This window comes from Lepidochelys kempii, chromosome 22, assembly GCF_965140285.1.
Source record: "Lepidochelys kempii isolate rLepKem1 chromosome 22, rLepKem1.hap1, whole genome shotgun sequence".
Lineage (NCBI taxonomy): Eukaryota > Metazoa > Chordata > Testudines > Cheloniidae > Lepidochelys > Lepidochelys kempii.
Window position 1 is genome coordinate 7,618,954 of NC_136401.1, and position 24,099 is coordinate 7,643,052.

At 48.7% G+C, this 24,099-nt stretch overlaps 1 protein-coding gene and 1 long non-coding RNA gene across 8 annotated transcripts in view; both read left to right on the top strand.

The window, feature by feature from the left end:
• The window catches only part of ST3GAL4 (ST3 beta-galactoside alpha-2,3-sialyltransferase 4), a 187,693-nt gene that overhangs the window by 123,854 nt on the left and 39,740 nt on the right, over nucleotides 1-24,099 (top strand). The window lies entirely within an intron of this gene.
• Nucleotides 8,814-14,568, top strand: LOC140901745 (uncharacterized). The gene is made up of 3 exons (XR_012155947.2): nucleotides 8,814-12,084; nucleotides 12,326-12,365; nucleotides 14,558-14,568. It is a non-coding gene; the product is annotated as an uncharacterized LOC140901745 (long non-coding RNA).

Consider the following 24,099-nt stretch of genomic DNA (forward strand, 5'->3'; position numbering starts at 1 on the left):
GGCGTTGGAGATGGATCAGTCGTGTGCTTCGGATGGAATCTGATTCTGTCACCAGAGTAGCAATAAGATGGACACCTGAAGGCAAGCAAAAACGAGGCTGCCTGAAAACAACCTGGTGAAGAGCTGTGGAAGCGGAGCTGGAAAATCTGGGGCACAGCTGGGGAACCATTGAAAGACTTGCCAGAAACAGACAGCAGTGGAGGAGTTTCGTCGCTGCCCTAAATGCCAAAGGTGTCATAGGAACATGATGATGAAGACAAATACGTTTTAATTGAGTACAAAATAACATCATAAATTAAAATGTTGTGTCCAAAATGTCAAAACCAAAAAATGGTAACCAAGAAACGTCATGAAATACGTAAGGTGGGGTGTAAGTTGTGTATTCCAGTTGTTTGTCTTCGCCTATAAAGGTCAGGGTACTTCACCATAATCTTTTGGGTGGCCTCGGGGACAGCAGAAATTCCTGCTGCAGAAGGCGCCAATCATTGCCACCAAGCACACACGGAGCCAGGCACTAAACCTGTGCCGAGGGGCCAATAAACCTGGCCGAGTGGCTTTGCGACCGAACTGCACCTGTTGTCTATCTCTGAGTCGCTTCAAGGCTGCCTTATCTGCTGTTAATAGTGATAAAATGGAAGCTCAAAGGACAGAGGCACTAGGCAGCCTAAACAGTGTTACTGTGGTGACAATAGTCCATCCTTCATCACTTAACACTGGGCAGTACAATCACAGTCTGCTGAGCCAGCTACCTGCTGGGACAACACATGAAAAGAACACACACACATACACAAGCCAACTGACGTCAACCTCGACCTGCTACTAGGTATGGAAAACCACATGCTGCCTGGTGTTCACTAGGGTTTTACCTCTTGTTACCGTGCATTAGCTCCCATGCAGTAAGAAAGCACCTTTGTTCCTAGTGACGACACACCCTAAATCTTTTCTCACCCCCTAGGATTGAATGTCCTGTCGTGTGTGCCCTGTCGTCCTCTCTCTCGGCTGTTTGTCTACACACCCATGTGCTAATTTCTTGGATGGACTATGCCCGAGCGATTAGTATGAGGATCGCTAGGGCTGCTGCATTTCACCCCCAGGCTGTGGCTCTGTCCGGGCTGGCTCTTTGTAGCCAAATGAGGCTGTAATGAGTGTTGGGAGTTCTCTCTAGTCAGGAACTTTTATGTTTGTTCCGTCCCCAATCCCTTATGTATAAATTGTTCCCGGCAATGGATTCCTGTGCAGACGTATGCTAATAGTGCTTTGTTCTTGGGTTCAGTCCTTGCCTGCTTATTGACTTTTATTTATTTTTTTTAAATAGCTAGCAAGTATCAATCCAAAGGTCAGGGAGATAAAACAGCAACATCATTTAGTGCTACAGCCTGAATCAATACAACAGATGTGTGGCGAGCAGGAGCCGTGGACACATTAGTGGAGTCTTTCCCCCCTGGGTGTACAAGTAAAGCTCTGAGCTTCTCTTAGTGGTGTTAAACCCTTCCTGGTGCATTTCGGTATTGAAGCTTCAACGGTAGCAGGACCCGACCGTTTCACAGATCGCACCGTCCTCCTCCCCGGTGTGTCTCTCCCAGATGGTTTGAACCCTGAGCACGCTTCCTTTCCTTGCAAGATACTGGAGAGGAGTTGTACTTTCAGAGACACCAGCCCTCCTTCCCATGCAATAGGGGCTGGAACATGGCCTTCTCCACTTGAAGCCAGACTCTCAGCTGACCTTGCTGGTCACGCACATGCGTAACCCCTCCAGGCTTCCCATTACGCTCCCAGCTCCTTCATGAACGCTTTCCCCAGGGCACTAACTGGCCCTCTGCTTCCGTCACTGGGGCTGGCCCGATCTGCGGAAGGAAATGAATTGCATTGGTTTCCAAGACTGCTGGCGTCGAATGCACCTGCTGCGAGGCTGGGGCACCGTTTCTGGGACCAAAGCCAGTGCTGTGGGCAGGGGCGGCTCTACCGATTTTGCCGCCCCAAGCCGCCGCCGCCGCAATAAAAAGCTGCCACCAAAAGCCGCCACGGCGGGAAGAGCGGCGGAGCGGCCGCCGAATGGCCGCTGCGGGACACGGCCAGCCGCCCCATTCTAGATGCCGCTCCAAGAAAGCTGGTGCCTGGAGCCAGCCCTGGCTGCAGGCCTTGAACAACTGGTGGACGTTGGAGTGAAAAGTGCGCTTGGCCGGCAGGGCGAGCGAAGCAGGAGTGAGCGCTGTGGCTCTGAATGAGGACTGCACATCACTGGAGCGCTGGGTCCTGGTGGGAGTTGGACTCAGGTGTGAAATTCAACTGCTTGGAATGTTTTGAAAAGTAAATAGTCCTTGGGATACAGAATGTTCAGCAATGCATTTGTTTCATGTAATGAATTCCCTATAATTGCCCCCATCCCACCTACAAATTAGCTAATTATCTTTAATTAGCTCTTTGATCACACTTGCGCCCTGGTTGTGTTTGGATTGCACAGTTTCCGCTTGGCCATTAGAATCTACTTTGTGACGGTGGTGTCTCCTGGTTCCCGTAGGAGTCCCCTCCCCTGCTGGATGCATCTCGCTCTTGGGCAATCTGACTTGTGCTGAGTGTAAAATTCTCCTTTGCCCCATGTCACTCCTTACTGCCTTGGAGCCTGCAGTGTCCATTCTTGTTTCTTTCTGCTGTTGAGAGATTAAAACAATTTGATTCTCGTTCCCAGAACACACTGCTCGGCACAGTTTGGCTAAAAGATCGCGGTCAGACAGAACTGGCTGGTGAATCTTGTCCATATGCTCAGGTTTTAGCTGATTGCCATATTTGGGGTCAGGAAGGAATTTTCCTCCAGGGCAGATTGGAAGAGGCCCTGGGGGCTTTTCGCCTTCCTCTGTAGCATGGGGCATGGGTCACTTGCTGGAGGATTCTCTGCTCCTTGAAGTCTTTAAACCACGATTTGAGGACTTCAATAGCTCAGACATAGGTGAGAGGCTTTTCGCAGGAGTGGGTGGGTGAGATTCTGTGGCCTGCGTTGTGCAGGAGGTCGGACTAGATGATCATAATGGTTTCTTCTGACCTTAGTGTCTATGAATCTATGAACTACTAGGCTGAGCTAGTATGAAAGGAACGTGCTGCATTTAAGGACAGGCTGTTGAATTGGTTTGTGGCTTGTCTCTGGAAACCTGGGGGGAAGCAGCTGAAATGCAGAAACCTATTACATAGAAATGGCTTTTGCTTGCACCTGTAGAGTTTAGTCTTGTATGCAGAAAATCTGTTGTTTTGACGGTTCAAGATGTTTCTCTGCTTTCATGTCTAGTGATGGAGACGGTCAAAAACCACAGCAAGAACAGTGAGAAACTATTGTAGTTTCTATCTGCATATGTTCCCAGTCCTTCTGCACCCCATCTGACAGGTGACTCCTTTTATAGTTTGTGGGTGCTCCGACTACTGAACAGATAGCCATGTAAATCCGCATTTAGCCAACTTTAGACACTTCGCTTGTGTGTGGGTAATATACAAACCCTCAGATGATGTAAATTGGCCTGGAGTGATGCTGGTTTACTCCAGCTGAGTATCTGGTCCATGATTAGGCTTGTTGGAATTCAATTTTTATTTATGATCTTGACAGATAATATTGATTTTTATTTTTAAGCATTTATTTTTATTTTGATCGATTTTAAAAGTGTCACAGTTGCACAAAATGATGGGTTTTAAGCCCCCCCCCCTTTTTTTAAGATTTGTATTGATTTTAAATTCTCACAGTTGTGGGGAATTATGGAGCATCGGCCAATGGAGGGGTCAGACAATAATTATTGAACGACAATAGATGCTGAGATTCAAAAAGTTAAAGCTTTATAATGGTTCAAACCCAACTGTCATCATCACATGTCAGAATTTTAGCCTTAAATCGAACTCTCATACGTTCTCAAGCAGCGTTTTTCTTACTTTGCCTCTTTTTAAATTATGATTCTCATCAGTGGAAATATTCTTTTCATTGGTTTGTGTGCATATAGTGAAATTGATGTTTACTGATAAATCTAATCCCCCGGGCCTACCCATTATGTATATTATTGGTATATTTTCAGGCTGTATGATTATATAGCTTTTACTTGATCTTGGATTTTTTGGTATGTCTCTAATCTAACAATAACACTGTATCAGAGTCTGGCAAAGCAACAGTGTATTTTCTGTCTCTGTCATATTTCAGCCATATCTGAGAGTGAAGTGACGGACTCTCAGGCAGGACTGCAATTGAATATAATGCGAGAGCACTTACTAGGACTTGGCTTGAGCATAGGTGAAAGAGGATGCGTTGCCTTTTCATTTAGAATTGGTCTAACAGGTACCTAATTGCGTTATGGAAGCTCATTAATTGCCTTTTTAGACATGTCTCACCCAGTGTTCCCTCTTCTGTTGAGGCCTCAGCTGCACTGTAAAGGTCTCTTCCAATTTCTTGTAAACTGGAAACACTACAGGGGCGCTAAATGCCTCCGACTGCTCACTAAATGAAAAACAACATTGAAGGGTAGCTCTGACACTGGAGTTAACTTGAGAGAGTTTCCCCGGGTGAAGATGGGCTCAGCCGGAACTTCTCCCTTCCCTTTGTGATTACTGTAGACTTTGCCTGAGTCTGCCAGCAATACTCATGTTTGGTAGACCTGCAAGAGGTTCTATTGAAATCCATGAGACTACACAAGTGAGTGGTACTCAGCATGAGTAAGGGTGGCAGAATCAGGCCCTTTGTGTGAGTGGCTGTGTGTGGAGGGGTTGGTCCGTCACGGCTAACTTTCCCATTATGCTTGGTCTTGCAGTGAAGTTATAATGAAGAAAGATGGTGTGAGGTAAGGTCTGGCTCTGGGAGTCAGGTCTCCTGGGTAGCCCGGTAACATTTCTGGTTCTGCCACAAACTCATTGTATGTGATATTTTAACGCATGCACGGCCTTGGTGGCCGTCCTCAGTGAAGGTGGCCAAATAAAACAAAACGAGGCATTGAGAAGAGTGACTGAGCTTCTGTTGCATTGGGGCTGTTTGTGATGGCCTGGGTGTGAGTCCTTCAGTGGCAAAGCTCTAAATCCATGTTGAAAACTGGTTGCTGTGGGTTAGCAACGAAATACATTGCGCACTTCAGCTATGCACATGCTCGCTTGATTTTGGGGGCTGAGCCAACTGGTTCTCAAAGCAGTTCCTCCTTGGCACACCTGCCCGTCCCTGGAGGACAGGAGTCTGCATTTCCTTTAAAAAGAAAAGGAGGACTTGTGGCACCTTAGAGAATAACAAATTTATTTGAGCATAAGCTTTTGTTAGTCTCTAAGGTGCCACAAGAACTCCTTTTCCTTTTGCAGATACAGACTAACACGGCTGCTCCTCTGAAACCTGCATTTCCTTTGACACAGTTAATCAGAGGCAGGTAAAGCCGAGCAGGGAGTGCCAGCAAACGGCTGGAAATGTCTCCATCAACTGCTGCCGGAGTAATGGGGGTAGCTGGGCAGGGAAGTGAATGTGGAATTAATTCCTTCCCTTGATTAAAAAATTGTTCTCTCTTGCCACAGAGGGCAGGACAAGTGGCAGTGGGTGCAAACGACAGCACAGCAGATTTAGATTAAATCTCAGGAAAACCTTCCTAACTGTAAGCCCGGTAGGACTGTGGAACAGATGCCTTGAGAGGACATGAGACTTCACTGGAAGTTTTCAAAAGGAGGCTGGATAGCCGTCTGCCCTGGAGGGTTTAGACACAACAAATCCTGCAGCTTGGCAGTCTAAACGAGATGATCCTTGCGGTCCTTTTGAACCCTGTGGGTCTGTGATTATCTCCACTGAGCGAGTGACCCCTCGCTCCCCTGGCATGGGCACAATTGCGTCTTACTCTGTCTGGCTCTCTCTTGGCTTTGAGATGCTAGCAGTATTTTTTAACGGCCCTTGTCGGTTTCTCGTGGTGGGAAGGGAAATGCAATGAAGGGTTTAATCAGCGCCATCTCCCCACACAACTGTCCCTTTCCACGCACCCTCAGCGGAACAGCTTGTTTCCTTCAGTGGACAGGGTGGGAAATGGGGGCACGAAGTCTCTCACTCCTAAATCTGAACCTGGAAGCTGTTCCCAGGGAAGCTTTGCCTGCCCTGCCCTGGGTTGGATGCATTTTATCTTCACATGCTGCTGTCACCTGTGACGGCTTTCCATGTCAGGTGTCTCCAGATCCACTGCTGGTGACCACTTGATGCCTGTTGTCAGTAGGCGTGTGTGTGTTCTTTCCGTGTGCCTTCCCAGCTCTATGCAGAAGGCTGGTTCAGCAGACCTCGAGAGTACTACCCAGTGTGGTCAAGTCTTGGCGGCTGGAAAGTCGTTGCCTCGGTAGCGCTGTTTAGACTGCTCAGTGAGTCTGTCCTTGAAGCTTCAATGTTGTTAGCAGACAGGACAGCGAGTTAGTTCTGCAGGCTTCGATGTTACTCATAAAGCACGGTTCAGTGACAATGGCCCCAGGCCAGGTTTGTTGCCCCAAAGACACAGTCCTAGCGCTCTGGCTCCATGGTTACAGGTACGCTTACACCTGAGTGCCCTGTGGAAAGGAACGGCTCAGTCAGCAGCAGGACTCCCCACAAAGAACTATGGGGAAGAACCCAGACATTACAGGCCAGAGCAAACAGGTTTCATGTGCCTGGCTAGCTATCTCATGACATCTGGTTATTACGTCCCTTGATGCTGATAGCTTGAATAAACATCCCTCTTCATTGTGTTGTCAAACCATTTTGTACAAATACATCCCAATCTAGTACTAGCTGGAATATATTTATGTAAATATCTAGCGCCTAGTACACTAGCAGCAGCTTTGCCAAGTTCATCTGCTGGACAGTGATCTTGTGAGCATCTGCTTTAATACATGGTCCGACTGGTTCACAGCCTCTGGTTCAGGCCTCAATTCTTGCACGAGGCCCAATGCTCCAGGCTCTCTGTCTCTCTCTCCTACGATGCCTGCTCATTGGCCTTCATGAAATAATGTCTTTGTCCAGTTTCCAGTCAGATGTTTACATCGCAGCCCCCCCTCCCTGCACCCCACAGCTGGTACCGACAGTACCCCCTCCTTGGCGATTTCCATAGATAAGCCAAGAACTGACTAGGGCGTGAAGAGCTAGCAGTGGCCTTGTGGTGTGAAGGGAAGCGCCAGTCCAGGGCTGAGGCATGTTGCTGGGTTAGCTAGCACTGCTGCCCATGTGGGACCTGCCCTAGAGAGAGAACCATGGTCACCATAGCTGTCTTCAGGACAACTCAGGGACACGAGTGTGCGCTGGCATCCCAGGGTGTTTGTTCCTGTTCCTTCATCAGTCGGACAGGCAATGACCGATCCGGAGAGAGGAGCAATATCTGAGGATGAACGTTCCTGGTTCCTCCTCAATGCAATCTGAGCTGGTTCGCGCCTCATCCGGTCTCCTTGGCTGTTCTTGTTATACCAATAAAATAAAAACCAGCAGGATCTTATTGAAGGGAAAAAGGCAAAATACCACATTTATTGTGAATACAGAAAGAATCATAGTAAGCAGTTAGTTATAGCTATAACATTCCATTCAATCTCATATTTATACACGCACACACAGAGGTTCTGCAAGGTTGTTATCATAGTTACCAGCCTTAGAGTTGCTCATGCCAAGCCACTGGCCAGGTGGCCTGGACATGAGGAGGGAGCAGGGCCTTGTCAGATGCTCATCTGACGCTCCTGGAAGTTGGTTTGCAGAATCAGACCCCAAAGTTCTCACTTTCTAGAGTCTATTTTTATAGGAATTTCTTCCTATGTCAGTCTATGGGAATTGCTTCATCATGCTGTTGCTGAATCAGTCGGCAGATAGCACATTCCTGACAGCTCCGTGCTGCTAGATGTTATCTTGTTCTTTGGTTCTCCCATTCTTGAGGCTGTTGAGTGGATTCCAGTCTGCCCTCCCGGGGTCCTCTGGTTATTTCCACTTGACGCCTTCTTCAGCCGATGGACACTGGATTCTTAGGCTGGCACCTCCCTGATCATTCAGTTATTATCCACAACAAGCATCCATCCACATACATCCTCTATCTCTATTTTAATCACAATTGTTAATACAACAAAAGGGTGGGGAGTCTCTGGGTGCTGTTTCTGTTGTTACAGAGTATTGCTTTGAGTCTCTCTGTGTGTGAATTGCTTTGAGAACAGACTCTGTCTTAGAATGTACTAACGCAATTAGCAACTTGCGAGTTTCACACATAGAGGGAGAGAAACAGTACCAAAAACCAATAGACCTCTTAATTAGTAATACACTGGAATTTAAACTATGGGGAATCAAACTCATTTGTGATTTTAATACAGAACTTCTTTAATATGATCCAACATTCTGAGGCTTCCAAGATGAGGGAAGTTCTGTTCCTCTCTTGGCTTTCCATAAAACCAGTACAGTGGTATGAGCACAAACAGGGGGATGAGCTGTAACAGGCTGGGAAGTGGAGCAGATCCTGGGTGGAGTGTAGATACTACAGTTGCTAACACAGGAACAGAATTGAGAAGAGTAAAACTAACCCGATGAAAGGGAATCGAGAGAGAATAACGTAGAATACTTGACTCTTCAAAGCATTGGTTAATCTGTGCAGCCTTCTGTGAGGGGGAGAAGTATCATCAACCCCAGTTTTACAGAAGGGGAAAACTGGGACGGGGGGATTGAACCTGGAAGTCAGATTGGGGGTGGGGAGGAAGGTGGTGGTTCTCCAAGCTCCGTCCGCATAATAAGCTCCACCCCGTGATTTGCCAAATGGAGATGCTGCTCACTGTAGATTGTGCAGGTGTTCCAAGGATGATCATGTGTACTCGGAGCTCCACTGCTCTCCTTGAGCTTGGCTCCCCCACTTCAGTATGCCCATGGCCCCTGCTAGGCTCCTTGGGCTTGGATCAGAAGGGAGGACGTGCCCTTCCCCTCTGATTTGCTGCTTGACTTGTACTGAGCATGCTCAGTCACGCGGCTGAAGTCAGCTGTTCTCACTCTGCCCTGCCCCTACACACGCACTGTCAGCAGGCCTGGGTCATCTCTGGCTGGGATCCTTTGTGGTTGGAAGGGAAAAATTAAGTAGTGCCCTCTTCCAAATGCCACTCGCTTGTGGCACGAAAATGAGACACCACTTGCAGTAAATTGTGCAGATCAGTGCCTCTTTCTCTGCCTTCGTGCTGGAGGAGGGAGAGAATGAGCTCGCATGGGCCATCAGAGGTAACCCCACGCTGCTGCGAGGAATGGGGCAGGTCACGCCTCTGAGCTGCTATTCTAGGCTGGCTGCAGAGTCATGACAAAGCCCTGGCTGGGATGATTTAACTGGGAATTGGTCCTGCTTCGAGCAGGGGGTTGGACTAGATGACCTTCTGGGATCCCTTCCAACCCTGATATTCTATTCTATGATCTCTCCATTGGTTCTGCTCTGCTTATATTTTTGAGGGCTTGATGCAGCCATTAGTGCTGCGGAGATGTTTATGTGAACGCGGAGATTCTGGAGATCAAGGTCACTTCAGAGCAGCGCCAGTGTGGCGGATGGGCGTGCACTGGCTTAGCCAGGAGCACACGGGCTCAGACTGGTGGAGGGGATGAGTACCTCCGCCGAAGTCACTGAAAATCCAGCCCATTGTGAGCAAGGGGACACTAAAAATAGAACATAGCTACTGCAGCGTGAGAGGCGGGAGGAGCTGACCATGCTGAGTAGGTACTTAGTGTCCTGGACAGCACCAGCCTCAGGACAGTTAGCCCCCTCATGCCGCTATGGCCAGGTTCTGTTAGCACACTAGCTGGACCAGAGCTGGCACAGGTTTGACTCCTCGAGCTGAAAAAGTTGTATCTTCCCGCTCTAGTGTAGACATACCCTACGTGGCAGAACCAGGGATGGCACTCGGGACTTCCTGGCTCCCAGTCCCTTGCTCAGCAGGTCCCTTCGCCCCTTGTCTAACAACAACACGCAGCACGTTCTAGAGCAAGAAAGCCCAAGTCTTTGCCCTGCCGTTATCATCTGATGCCCTGGGTTTGTGTCTAAAGGCTACCTCAAACATGACAGACTCCCGCTCCACGCCCTTTTCCAGGTAACTGTATTCATCTGGCACCTCTCCAGCCACTGCAGCGAGAGAAGCATGTTGATTTGTGCATATAACTGCATAGTAGAAACCTTTATTAGTCAGACGTGCCCATCCCTAACAAGCCGATCAGATCTATGCCCTCCCCTCCCCCCTGCCACCACCACCCAAACCAGCTTATAAAAGAACAGAAGCAGGGACACAGTCACAGAATGTGATTGAAAACGACAGCCCGCTTCTCCCCTCTCTGGCCCGACAGTGCTCTGGGCCCGGAGCTGCAGACCCAGGGAATACAGAATGGGAGCCATCCACTGACCGCCATAGCTTTGGGAGAGGAGGGCTGAAGCTGTGGGAACCTTTCCAGTGATTATGGTAAGAGGGATGACAATTTTCAGGCAATTCTTACCATGCCAGGTACAGAAGGGCTTTTTGTTTATTAGAAGAAAACTAGGCTTGGCTTTAATATTGGAGTGATCCTCTTACCCAGGGGAACACCGTGCCGTCACTGGCAGGCAGAAACTTCAATAGGACGCTTGCATTTCTGGCTGCTGCAATCTTCTCTCTCTCAGGCACTTTTTGGGCCACGTTACTGTGACATTTGAGCGCCTCCCGCACCCCCAGTCCTCTGATCCCCAGGATACAGATGGGGAAACGAAGCCAGAGAGAGACTAAGGCTATGTCTACACTGCAGATTTCTGCTGGCGTGGCTCTGTCGGGCAGGGGCGGGAAGAAGTGTGAGGCCTGTGCCAGCAAAGCACCTAGCAGAGATGCCGCCGTACCAGCAGGAGGGCACTTTTGCTGGTATTGCTTACTTTTTTTGCGAGGGGAAGGGAACTGGTGAAAGTGCAGCTTTCTTAGTATAAGCTACATCCGTACTAGGAGCACTTTGCCGGTGTAGCATACTATCTCTTTGTTGTGTGTGTGTGTGTACATGTCACCGGGCACAATGGGGTCCTGCTCTGTGACTGGACGACGGTGCTGCTGGAATCCCAATGTACCCATATCGGTAGGGTAAAGTTCTCCTAGTGCAGATGCGGCCTATGTCCGTGCTTCTCAAGCTCTCTGATGTGGGGGACTGGCAAATTTTTTGCCTAATGTGCGTGCAGACCGGCAGCTGATGACTCACAGACCAGCACCGGTCCGTGGACCACCATTTTGAGTAGCACTCGCCTACATGACGTACACAAGATTGGACAGAACGCCTTCTTTGGAGCTGAGAATTGAACCGTGGTCTCCCAAATTTTAGTCTAGCACCCTACTCCTGGATTGTCCTCCCTCTTAAGAGGGATCTAATCCATCAGGCATACCATAATGTCCGGGGCACCTATGTAAATAATGACAGGTTTCAGAGTAACAGCCGTGGTAGTCTGTATTCGCAAAAAGAAAAGGAAGTGAGCTGTAGCTCACGAAAGCTTATGCTCTAATAAATTGGTTAGTCTCTAAAGTGCCACAAGTACTCCTTTTCTTTTTATGTTAATAATGGTATCTCTCATTTGCTATTTTGACATTTTGAAATTCACTGCTTCGGACTTTCAGCTACTCCAGAAAGGGAGAAGATAGAAAGCCAATTCTTATGCTTGGTTTGAACTTAGGGCTGATTTCCCAAAGGACAGGGCCTGAGTTGCAGCCACAAATTAATGCCAGAGTCTGTTGCCCCTGCATATCTGCATTTATACACCCACGTGTGGGTTTTGGAGAGGCAGGCACAATATGGCTCCTTTGATGCTTTGGCCTGTGTCAGTCCATGGAGTACTGGGTTTGTCCGCACACAAATTGTTTGGGAAGAGCTATTCTGAAATAACCCCATGTCTGGATACTTTTATCCCAGAATAAGAATGTCTTGTTCCTGTTTAGCTTAGCCCACTTTCAAAGTAGACAAGTGCTTAGATTAATCCACTGATGTTTTTCTAGTGCCTTTCATTCCCGAGAGTCCCAAGCTGGAATGATTTCATCCACCGATGAACTGCAGCTACTTCTAGGGTGGAACACAGTAGCTGTTTAACAGCACATAGCAACATTGCAGGAGTGTAGGATTCAAAGTGAAGAACAACTCTGTATCCAGTTGAAACTGTAAGGGGAACTTAAAAGGGACAAATGTAACCACCTAAACTGAAACTTGGGTGGGATACCTGGGGTTAGCATGAGGGTGGCTGGGACAAGTAGTTGACCATGGGAGTTGTCATTCTGCTGGGTCAAGTGTGTCTATCAACTTGTTTCCTGCATTGGGTAGCAATAAATAATCAGATGGCCTGACTGGACTGCTTTGAGTGCTGACTGTTAACGCTATCTTATCCTCCGGTTCCTGCCTCAGAGCCCTCCTTTGCCATGATGCCTACAAAAACTTTAAATTGGTGAGGCCCGTGGTGTGCTGTGGCCACTGCCCATCATGCTGGCCAGTATTGCCTCACGGTTGCCTTATTCTCCCCATCTGTTTCCATCTGCTGTCTCTTGCTTTACACTTAGATTGTAAGCTTCTTCGGGCGGGGACTGTCTTTTGCTTCTGTGTTTGTACATCGCCTTGCCCGGTGGAGTCCTGATCCATGTCTCGGGCTCTGAGGTGCTACGGTCATCCAAACAGTGATGTTACCCCTTTTTACCCAAGTGTTAGCCAAAAAATTTGGTTTCAGAGTAACAGCCGTGTTAGGCTGTATCCGCAAAAAGAAAAGGAGGACTTGTGGCACCTTAGAGACTAACACATTTATCTTAGCATAAGCTTTCGTGAGCTACAGCTCACTTCATCAGATGCATGCAGTGGAAAATACAGTGGGGAGATTTTATATACACAGAGAATATGAAACAATGGATACAGACTGTAACAAGAGTGATCAGGTAAGGTGAGCTATTACCAAAGATTGGGACACATCCACTCCCAGTCCACCCCTGGTCTTTGGAGTGGGAGTGGATGTGTCATTACACAAAGTAAAACTATTTCCCTATGTTTATTCTCCCGCACCCTCCCCCGCCCCGCAACTGTTTCTCACAGGTTCTTGTCAACTGCTGGAAATGGCCCACCTTGATTATCAGTACAAAAGGGTTTTTTTTTCTTTCTCTCTCTCCTGCTGGTAATAGCTCACCTTACCTGATCACTCTTGTTACAGTCTGTATGGTAACACCCATTGTTTCGTGTTCTCTGTGTATATAAAATCTCCCCACTGTATTTTCCACTGCATGCATCCGATGAAGTGAGCTGTAGCTCACGAAAGCTTATGCTTTAATAAATTGGTTAGTCTCTAAGGTGCCACAAGTCCTCCTTTTCTTTTTCCAAAAAATTTGGAGCCTGATAGGCTATAGGTTGCTATAAAGTATACTATAAAGTACCCTGCACCTTGGAGGGGCTGGAGATGCAGGTACCTGCAGCGGCTTGCTAGGTTCTTTTCCTTCCTCTAAAGCTGCCTGTGGGGAAGGGGTTTCTCCAGCCAAGGGGCTGCTCTGTGTCCTGTCTGCTGGTTGGAAGGTGAATCTCATTTGCAATAACCCTGTTTGGTTCATACACAGGCAGCTTGTAGGATTCCTGCTCTTTGGAGTTTGATCCTGACTTTGCTTTGTGCACAGTGCGTTTTAGGTCTGCATCCCACCTGTCTCTCGCTCTGTGTACAAGCACTCAGCGGTAGTAGGGTGACCAGATGTCCCAAGTTTATAGGGAGAGTCCTGTTTTTTGGGATTTTTTCTTATATAGGCACCTATTACCACCTACCCTCTGTCCCATTTTTTTCACAGTTACTATCTGATCACCCTACTCAGTGGGGGTGCATCAGTTATGTGTACCGCAGCGTTGTTCTGTGCTTACGCACACCGAACTCTGCACCCTCTGCTCTCAGTCCTGCTGCATGCTGCACCCCACAGCTGCTTTCTATGTTCCCCTCGCTCTCCTTCTTCTCTACCTTTGCCACATGCCCAAGCCTTACCCCTGTCACTTCAAGCTTTTAACTTTGCTAAAGTTTAAAAGCAGCACACTCCCTTAAGTTTGGCATAGAAACATATTTTTGTAGGTCCTACTAAAATAGCAGCTGTTGCTTTTGTGGTTTGTGTGATGAGTGACATATTATTGAGTGGGCAGGGACAACTCCAGTCCTTTGCAATCTGGAGGGCTTTTGCCATCCCATCATTCTGATCTGAAATTAGATCGCAATCTGGCCCCGGAAACTTGTGTTGTTTAATTAAAAGTGACGTGCGGGAGTCGCCTTCCTCCAGGCAGATTTCAGAGCCTCTGCCAACCCCAGCTTGCATTTCTGATAGCTGATCTGCTCTTAATCACTCCAGCATTCCCAAGAATGAATCCCTAATTTAAAGCAGATGAGAGATAATGCGAGAATTTCCAGATTATAGAAAGCAGAGGTTTGGGCTGATGTATAGAAAGCAGACAAGCTCCGCGTCCCACATCCGCTCTCCTGCAGCACACCGTCTCTTACAAGGGATGGTGGGGAAAGGACTTCTGCAGGCACCCTTTGCTGCCCGGGGTCCCCAGAGCATTGCAGGCCCTGTCGTTTTAATGTTAAATCTTCCCCTCATCTTTTTCTCCTCCCCCTCGCCCCCCAACTGAGAGACACATCCTGAGGAGAGGGAAACAAGCACCAGCTCCCCAGAGACAGCTGCGCTGCATGAAGTTGCCATGTTATTTTGAGGGTTCTTTGGATTTTCCCCGGTGCAGGTGAAGAGGTGATTTTAGTCTGTGACCCTGTGTCGGGGGTGTGTGGGAAGCAACTGCCCAAACTGGTCAGCTGGGTGGGTGAGGAGTGCGGGATCCCGTATGCCGATCCCGCTGGGGTTTAATGTCTAACCCTGTCTGCGATGCTTGCTCCCCTGCCTGCTACTGTGTGGCTAAGGACTTCCCTTGGCCCCTGGGGAAGACCGAATGGCTGAGATTCCTCAGGTGCAAGGGGGTAAAAAAGCCTATTGGCTCTACAGGCATGTGATGCAAAACACTGCGTGTGCTGGGGGTATAAAATCTCAGCTCCCATCCTGTCTAAACTCTTCCAAATGTTCCATTCCCAGCACACCCCTGCTGCAGTGGATTTGGGAGACTGGTCGCCAATTAGGTCTGCCCCCATCTGGGTGGTACATCTTGCTCAGGGGTGGGGAGAGGGAGACTGGGAGTGGGATGAGGGGGACTCTGAAGGAAAGCACTTTGAGTCACATTGTGAGATGTGCTCTCTGTAGCCCTCTCCTTGTGGTGAGAAGTTTGTGTTTTTCCAGACTAGATGCGGGGGGATCCTCTCCTTAATATAAGGCTCTGACTGCGGCATTAACAGTCTGGGCTGGGGTGAGTGGTTGTGAAGTAGCTACTGCTTCAGAAGGTCATTTCATGCCCCAGGGTATCCCAGGCTGCACTGAAAGGTGGTAATCTCTGGCTAAATTACCTTTCCCAGGAAAATCTGTTAACTCTCTTGATTTGGGTAGCTCCAGATTTAAACCCCAGCACGTGACTCCATGGGATGAGCCCCAAAGGGTGCTATTGAAATACTCCTTTCCTTGACTGTGGGGGATGACCACACTGTAGTTATGGGGGTGGGGAAGGGCCCCATTGTTACACTTTGCCCTGGTCCACTCTCGGAGTTTAGGTCGAATTTAGCAGCGTTAAATCGATGTAAACCTGCACCCATCCACACGATGAAGCCCTTTTTTTCGACTTAAAGGGCTCTTAAAATAGATTTCCTTAATCCACCTCTGACAAGTGGATTAGCGCTTAAATCGGCCTTGCCGGGTCGAATTTGGGGTACTGTGGATGCAATTAGGCGGTATTGGCCTCCGGGAGCTATCCCAGAGTGCTCTATTGTGACCGCTGTGGACAGCACTCTCAACTCAGATGTACTGGCCAGGTAGACAGGAAAAGGCCCACGAACTTTTGAATTTCAGTTTCCTGTTTGCATGGTCACCTGCAGCTTGCCACGCTGGCCAGAGCTCATCAGCAGAGGTGACCATGATGGAGTCCCAGAATCTCAAAATCCAGCATGGACCGAACGGGAGGTACGGGATCTGATTGCTGTATGGGGAGAGGAATCCGTGCTATCAGAACTCCGTTCCAGTTTTCGAAATGCCAAAACATTGTCAAAATCTCCCAGGGCATGAAGGACAGAGGCCATAACAGGGACCCGAAGCAATGCCGCTTGAAGCTTAAGGAGCTGAGGCAAGCCTACCAGAAAACCAGAGAGGCAAACGGCCGCTCCGGGTCAGAGCCCCAAACATGCCGCTTCTATGATGAGCTGCATGCCATTTTAGGGGGTTCAGCCACCACTACCCCAGCCGTGTTGTTTGACTCCTTCAATGGAGATGGAGGCAGCACAGAGGCAGGTTTTGGGGACGAGGAAGATGATGATGATGAAGTTGTAGATAGCTCACAGCAAGCAAGCGGAGAAACCGGTTTTCCTGACAGCCAGGAACTGCTTCTCACCCTGGATCTGGAGGCAGCCCCCCCCCCCCCCCCCCCCCCGGACCCACCCGAGGCTGCCTCCCGGACCTGTCAGGCAGAGAAGAGATCTCCGGTGAGTGTACCTTTTAAAATACCATACATGGTTTAAAAGCAAGCATGTTTAATGATTAATTTGCCCTGGCATTTGCAGTTCTCCTGGATGTATTCCCAAAGCCTTTGCAAAAGGTTTCTGGGGAGGGCAGCCTTATTGCGTCCTCCATGGTAGGACACTTTACCACACCAAGCCAGTAGCATGTACTCGGGAATCATTGTAGAACAAAGCATTGCAGTGTATGTTTGCTGGCGTTCAAACAACCATCCTTTCTTTATCTCTCTGTGTTATTCTCAGGAGAGTGAGATATCATTCATGGTCACCTAGTTGAAATAGGGTGCTTTTCTTAAGAGGACATGCAAAGGTACCTGTTCCTGCTGGGCTGTTTGCCTGTGGCTGAACAGAAATGTTCCCCGCTGTTAGGCGGGGGGTGAGGGGCTAGCCACGTGGTGGGGGGAGGCAAAATGCGACCTTGGAACGAAAGCACATGTGCTGTGGCTGTAATGTTAACAGCAAGGTTGACCGTGAAAGAGTGTAGCCATTGTTCTAGAAAATGTGTTTTTTTAAATTCCACTACTTCTTTTTTTTTTCTCCACCAGCTGCATGTGTTTCAATGATCACAGGATCTTCTCCTTCCCAGAGGCTAGTGAAGATTAGAAGGCGAAAAAAACGCACTCGTATGAAATGTTCTCTGAGCTCATGGTGTCCTCCCACACTGACAGAGCACAGACGAATGCGTGGAGGCAGACAATGTCAGAGTGCAGGAAAGCACAAAATGACCGGGAGGAGAGGTGGCGGGCTGAAGAGAGTAAGAGGCGGGCTGAAGACAGGGCTGAAGCTGAAAGGTGGTGGCAGCGTGATGAGAGGAGGCAGGATTCAATGCTGAGGCTGCTGGAGGATCAAACCAGTGTGCTCCAGCGTATGGCTGACCTGCAGGAAAGGCAGCAGGAGCACAGACCGCCACTACAGCCCCTGTGTAACCAACCGCCCTCCTCCCCAAGTTCCATAGCCTGCTCACCCAGACACCCAAGAACGCGGTGGGGGGGGCCTCTGGCCCCCCAGCCACTCCACCCCAGAGGATTGCCCAAGCAACAGAAGGCTGGCATTCAATAAGTTTTAAAGTTTTAAACTTTTAAAGTGCTGTGTGGCCTTGTCCTTCCCTCCTCCACCATCCCTCCTGGTGCTTCTCTCCTCCACCACCCCTCTTGGTAGTTATCCCCCTATTTGTGTGATGAATGAATAAAGAATGCATGAATGTGAAGCAACAATTACTTTATTGCCTCTGCAAGCGGTGATCGAAGGGAGGAGGGGAGATTGCTTTGCTTACAGGGAAGTAGAGTGAACCCAGGAGCGGTGGGTTTCATCAAGGAGAAACAACTAGAATTTTCACACTGTAGCCTGTCCAGTCATGAAACTGGTTTTCAAAGCTTCTCTGATGCGTACCGTGCCCTCCTGTGCTCTTCTAACCACCCTGGTGTCTGGCTGTGCGAAACCAGCAGCCAGGCGATTTGCCTCAACCTCCCACCCCGCCATAAATGTCTCCCCCTTACTCTCGCAGATATTGTGGAGCACACAGCAAGCAGTAATAACAGTGGGAATATTGGTTTCACTGAGGTCTAAGCGAGTTCGTAAATTGCGCCAGCGCGCCTTTAAACGTCCAAATGCACATTCTACCACCATTCTGCACTTGCTCAGCCTGTAGTTGAACAGCTCCTGACCACTGTCCAGGCTGCCTGTGTACGGCTTCATGAGCCATGGCATTAAGGGGTAGGCTGGGTCCCCAAGGATACATATAGGCATTTCAACGTCCCCAACGGTTATTTTCTGGTCTGGGAATAAAGTCCCTTCCTGCAGCTTTTGAAACAGACCAGAGTTCCTGAAGATGCGAGCGTCATGCACCTTTCCCGGCCATCCCACGTTGATGTTGGTGAAACGTCCCTTGTGATCCACCAGAGCTTGCAGCACTATCGAAAAGTACCCCTTGCGGTTTATGTACTCGGCGGCTTGGTGCTCTGGTGCCAAGATAGGGATATGGGTTCTGTCTATAGCCCCACCACAGTTAGGGAATCCCATTGCAGCAAAGCCATCCACTATGACCTGTACATTTCCCAGGGTCACTACCCTTGATATCAGCAGATCTTTGATTGCGTGAGCTACTTGCATCACAGCAGCCCCCACAGTAGATTTGCCCACTCCAAATTGATTCCCAACTGACCGGTAGCTGTCTGGCGTTGCAAGCTTCCACAGGGCTATCGCCACTCGCTTCTCAACTGTGAGGGCTGCTCTCATCTCGGTATTCTTGCGCCTCAGGGCAGGGGAAAGCAAGTCACAAAGTTCCATGAAAGTGCCCTTACGCATGCGAAAGTTTTGCAGCCACTGGGAATCATCCCAGACCCGCAACACTATGCGGTCCCACCAGTCTGTGCTTGTTTCCCGAGCCCAGAATCGGCGTTCCACTGCATGAACCTGCCCCATTAGCACCATGATGCCCACATTGCCAGGGCCCGTGCTTTGAGATAAGTCTGTGTCCATGTCCTCATCGCTCACGTTACCGCGCTGACGTCGCCTCCTCGCCCGGTATCGCTTTGCCAGGTTCTGGTGCTGCATATACTGCTGGATAATGCGCGTGGTGTTTAATGTGCTCCTAATTGCCAAAGTGAGCTGAGCGGCCTCCATGCTTGCCTTGGTATGGCGTCCGCACAGAAAAAAGGCGCGGAACAATTGTCTGCCGTTGCCCTGACAGAGGGAGGGGTGACTGACGACATGGCTTACAGGGTTGGCTTACAGGGAATTAAAATCAACAAAGGGGGTGGCTTTGCGAGAAACTGAATGGCCCCCTCAAGGATAGAACTCAAAACCTCAATGATAGAACTCAAAACTGGGTTTGGCAGGCCGTTGATTTCACGGAGGGAAGGAAGAGAAAATGAATACAAAACAAATCTGGTCTATTTCTTGTTTTGAGCCACTTCATCTATCTTTATACATCTTGTTGGCAGCAGACTGTGCAGTACGACCGCTAGCTGTCATCATCTCCTGGGTGCTCGGCGGAAGACGGTGCAGTATGACAACTAAGGTGAAACTTAAAAGGGAAAGACCAGGCTGAGTCACTCCCATGTTTGCCCAGGTGCCCGATTAAAAGAGCACCCAGGACTACGTTGATGACTGCTACCAGTCATACTGCACCGTCTGCTGCCACAAGGCAATTAACTGCTGCTGTGTAGCAATGCAGTACTGTGTCTGCCAGCACCCAGGAGACGTACGGTGACAGTGAGCTGAGCGGGCTCCATTCTTGCTGTGGTATGGTGTCTGCACAGGTAACTCAAGAAAAAGGCACGAAACGATTGTCTGCCCTTGCTTTCACGGAGGGAAGGAGGGAGGGAACGGGGGCCTGACGATATGTACCCACAACCACCCGCGACAATGTTTTAGCCCCATCAGGCACTGGGATTTCTACCTAGAATTCAGATGGGCAGTGGAGACTGCGGGAACTGTGGGATAGCCACCCACAGTGCAACGCTCCGGAAGTCGACGGTTGCCTCGGTCCTGTGGAAGCACTCCGCCGACTACATGCACTTAGAGGACGTGTGTGGGGACACACACAATCGACTGTATAAAACCGCTTGCTACAAAACCGACTTCTATAAAGTCGACCTAATTTTGTAATGTAGACATACCCTTAGTCTCTGATCCCGTTCCATCTGCTCTTCCTTAACCCACGGAAGCTCTTCAGGAGCTGACGCTGCTATGGGAGTGTAAACTGGATTCTACTCTGCCTAATGCTTCCCATTATTTCTTATCCAAATCCGTTCTGTGACCAGTAGAGCTGTCTGCTCAAGTTCTGAGAGCAGAATGCTTAATAATTGTGACCAGAGCTGGGTGAATAACTAATTTATAGCTTCAGCGGCCGTTCTGAAGAATCAGCAAAACAGTTCAATTCAACCTGAACCCAATCCCAACATTCTGAAGTTTTCTAGTGAATTGAAAATGTTTTCTTTGAGCCCAAACTCCTATATTGTTTGATCAGAAATCCTGTGTTTCCGGGCACGTTTAAAAAGCTAGATTCGCAGAAGGGCCAGTGGTGGCTCAGGACTTTTAGCCAAGTGGTTAGAGCACTCACCTGGGATGTGGGAGACCCTGATTCAATTCCCCTCTCCGCCTGAGGAAGAGCAGCGATTTCAGCTGAGGTCTCCCGCATCGCCCTGACTACTGTTAAAAGGGGGTGAACCTGGCCCCGGATGGGGAAAGGGGTACGTCATACGCACCACAGGAATAGAGCACTACCCTGGGGATGGGTGTTAGTGCCTCAGTGCATGACCTTCTGCCGGGATGAAACCGACGTGGCTTTGGACGGTAAGGAACAGCACCAAGCTGATTGTTCCCTCTGCGTGTGCGAGAGACTTAAAATGTGAGTTTAAAGCTCATTACCCGTCTGGTTGTTCTGCAGGCTGAGGTGGGGCTTTGATTTTTAATGCTAATAAAAGCAAGCACTTTTATTTTTTTTTTAATCAGCTGGGAAAGAGTATTTGAAATGAGTGGTGCAAACAGAGGATGAAAAGGTACAGCACACTGTCACGTCGTGGCCATAGCATTGCATTTCCCAGAACTCTGTTTCCCTCTGTACCTAGGGCTCCACCCCGGAGGATGGCCAGAGTCCCACGAGAGGCACTCCGCACCTTGCAGGGTCAAGCCCAGCATGGTGCCGGCACTGAAGGAGATGGGAGTCTTTAGAGTGGGCCTGATCCATAACTCATTGACATCAATGGAAAAGCTCCCATTGATTGGCTGACTCTTGGCCCTTTAAAATGGGGACTGTGGAATGGACTGCTGCTGGCTAAACCCCAAGTGGCTAAGAGGAGGCAGCTAATAACTGCAGGAGCCTAAAAGTTAAATGCCGTACATGGGCCCCTTGTGAGATCACTACAGAATGGGAGGGTGTCGTGGAAGGATCCATGGGAGATAGGAATCCTAGTGCTGTGGGCTGCCCAGAATCACCTGGGTGTTAGAGAAGGTGCAAGAGGTGGTAGCTGACATGTCTATATGCTCCCTTCCTGTGTGAGGGCATGAATTAGAAGCTGGACCCTATGCTTGCGCTCCCATTGCTGACTAGTGCCTGCTTCGTCTGGTGGCCCTTCCCCTCCCCATTGCAGGAGACCACAGCACAGAGCCAGGGTGATGCTGGCAGTAAAATATATTTGCTTTTTGCATACCTGCCCCTAACAGCTCTCTTCAGGGTGTCGCTTAGTCAACAAACTCAGCATTCCTCTGACAACTTTGCTTCCTGGCTTGGTGGGAACTTATAGGAAGCGGTGGGGCTGAAAAGTCCCTGAGGTATGTTGTGTCCTTATGCTGACCTTGTGATGCACAGGCTCTGCCCTTTCTGTGTAGCCATAACTAGACATTTAAATGCTTCCTTATTTTACTGTGAAAATCGGCCATGGTAAACGTCTCCGCAGACAGGCTGGCACGTCGTAGGTACCACTGCACCACATGCCCTGCCCACTCAGCACTGCAGGGGCTCAGATCCCCTTTCCCTCTCCACAAAGCAGAGGGCTGTCTCACCGAGGAGACTCTCCGTGAGCTCCTAACAGTATGGGGTCTACAAATAGAACTGGTCAAACAAAGAAGTTTGACGAGGATTTGGCAAACAGGTCTTTTTGTTTTTGTTTTTATTTTCAAGCTAGACTGATTTTTCCCCTCCTTCCCAAGTTTTAATTTTTTCCTTTTGAAATCACTAATTTGCTGTATTTTTGCAAGTTTCAGGGGGCAGAGTTAAGGTTGGATGGGGTTGGCAATGAGTGATGAGAGTCCCAGGACATTAGAGACACAAGGCAGGTGAGGTAATAGCTTTTATGAGACCAATTTCTGTTGGTGAGAGAGAGAAGCTTTTGAGCTTACACAGAGCTCTTCTTCAGGGCTGGGAAAGGTTCCCGAGTGTCACAGCTAAAGGGACCATCAAGGTGAAGTGGCCTGTTCTCACCCCTGTAGTCATAGGACCAAAGGGTGGGGGTGAGTGGGTTTCAGATTGTCCTAGTGAGCCATAAATCCAGAAGGATTCCCTTGCAGTAGGAATTGGCTGGCTCTCTTCTGTTTAATTCCAGGCATTTTAATGTTAGGTGGGGTTTTTTTCCTTGAAGCTGTCGAATTTTATTGGTGTCATACCATGTTCTGGGTGCTAGCTGGACACATTCTCAAACATAACTCTCTTCCTTTTTACCAAAGTACTTTTGTTTAGACATTGGATGAAATTCTTACAAGTGCAAGAGGCCTTGTGACGCCTAGCTAGTCCTTGTGCTCGTCTGCAAAGAGGGGGATTTCACCGTTTACTCTGCTCCCGGGTCCTAATTCTACCCCTTTATCCCACCTGAAACAATTCTCCTCTTCCTCCTTTGCACTTCCACACTTCGGATGCCTGCTCCGAGCGCCACCCTCCCTGAACCTGTGCTGACTAGCTTTGCCTTCAGCTGCCTGGTGACTGTTGTGCTACCTTGCTCAGGTGGAATTTGCTTTGCTTTGTCAAAGTCACGCTTGTTGGCAGGTCAGTGAAGCCCTTAACAGCTCAGCCGCCGGTGCATCTGAAAGAAAACAGTCCTGCAGGGACCTATAGTAAAGAACAGACTTGTCAGACACATAGATGAACATAATTTGTTGGGAAAGAGTCAACATGGTTTTTGTAAAGGGAAATCACGCCTCACCAATCTACTAGAATTCTTTGAGGGGGGGTCAACAAGCATGTGGACAAGAGGGATCCAGTGGATATAGTGTATTTAGATTTTCAGAAAGCCTTTGAAAAGGTCCCTCACCAAAGGCTCTTAAGCAAAGTAAGCAGTCATGGGATAAGAGGGAAGGTCCTCTCAGGGATTGGTAACTGGTTAAAAGATAGGAAACAAAGGGCAGGAATAAATGGTCAGTTTTCAGAATGGAGAGAGGTAAATAGTGGTGTCCCCCAGGAGTCTGTACTGGGCCAGTCCTATTCAACGTATTCATAAATGATCTGGAAAAAGGGATAAACAGTGAGGTGGCAAAATTTGCAGATGATACAAAATTGCTGAAGATAGTTAAGTCCAAAGCAGACTGCGAAGAGCTACAAAGGGGTCTCATAAAACTGGGTGAGTGGGCAACAAAATGGCAGATGAAATTCAGTGTTGATAAATGCTAAGTAATGCACAGTGGAAAACATAATCTCAACTATACATATAAAATGATGGGGTCTGAATTAGCTGTTACCACTCAAGAAAAAGATCTTGGAGTCATTGTGGATAGTTCCCTGGAAACATCCACTCAGTGTGCAGCGGCAGTCAAAAAAGTGAACAGAATGTTGGGCATCATTAAGAAAAGGATTGATAATAAGACAGAAAATATCCTATTGCCTCAATATAAATCTGTGGTACACCCACACCTCGAATACTGAGGGCAGATGTGGTCGCCCCTTCTCAAAAAAGATGTATTGGAATTGCAAAAGGTACTGAAAAGGGCAACAAAAATGATTAGGGGGATGGAACAGCTGTTCTATGAGGAGAGATTAATAAGACTGGGACTTTTCAGCTTGGAAAAGAGTCGACTAAGGGGGGATATGATAGAGGTCTATAAAATCATGACTGGTGAGGAGAAAGTAAAGAAGGAAGTGTTA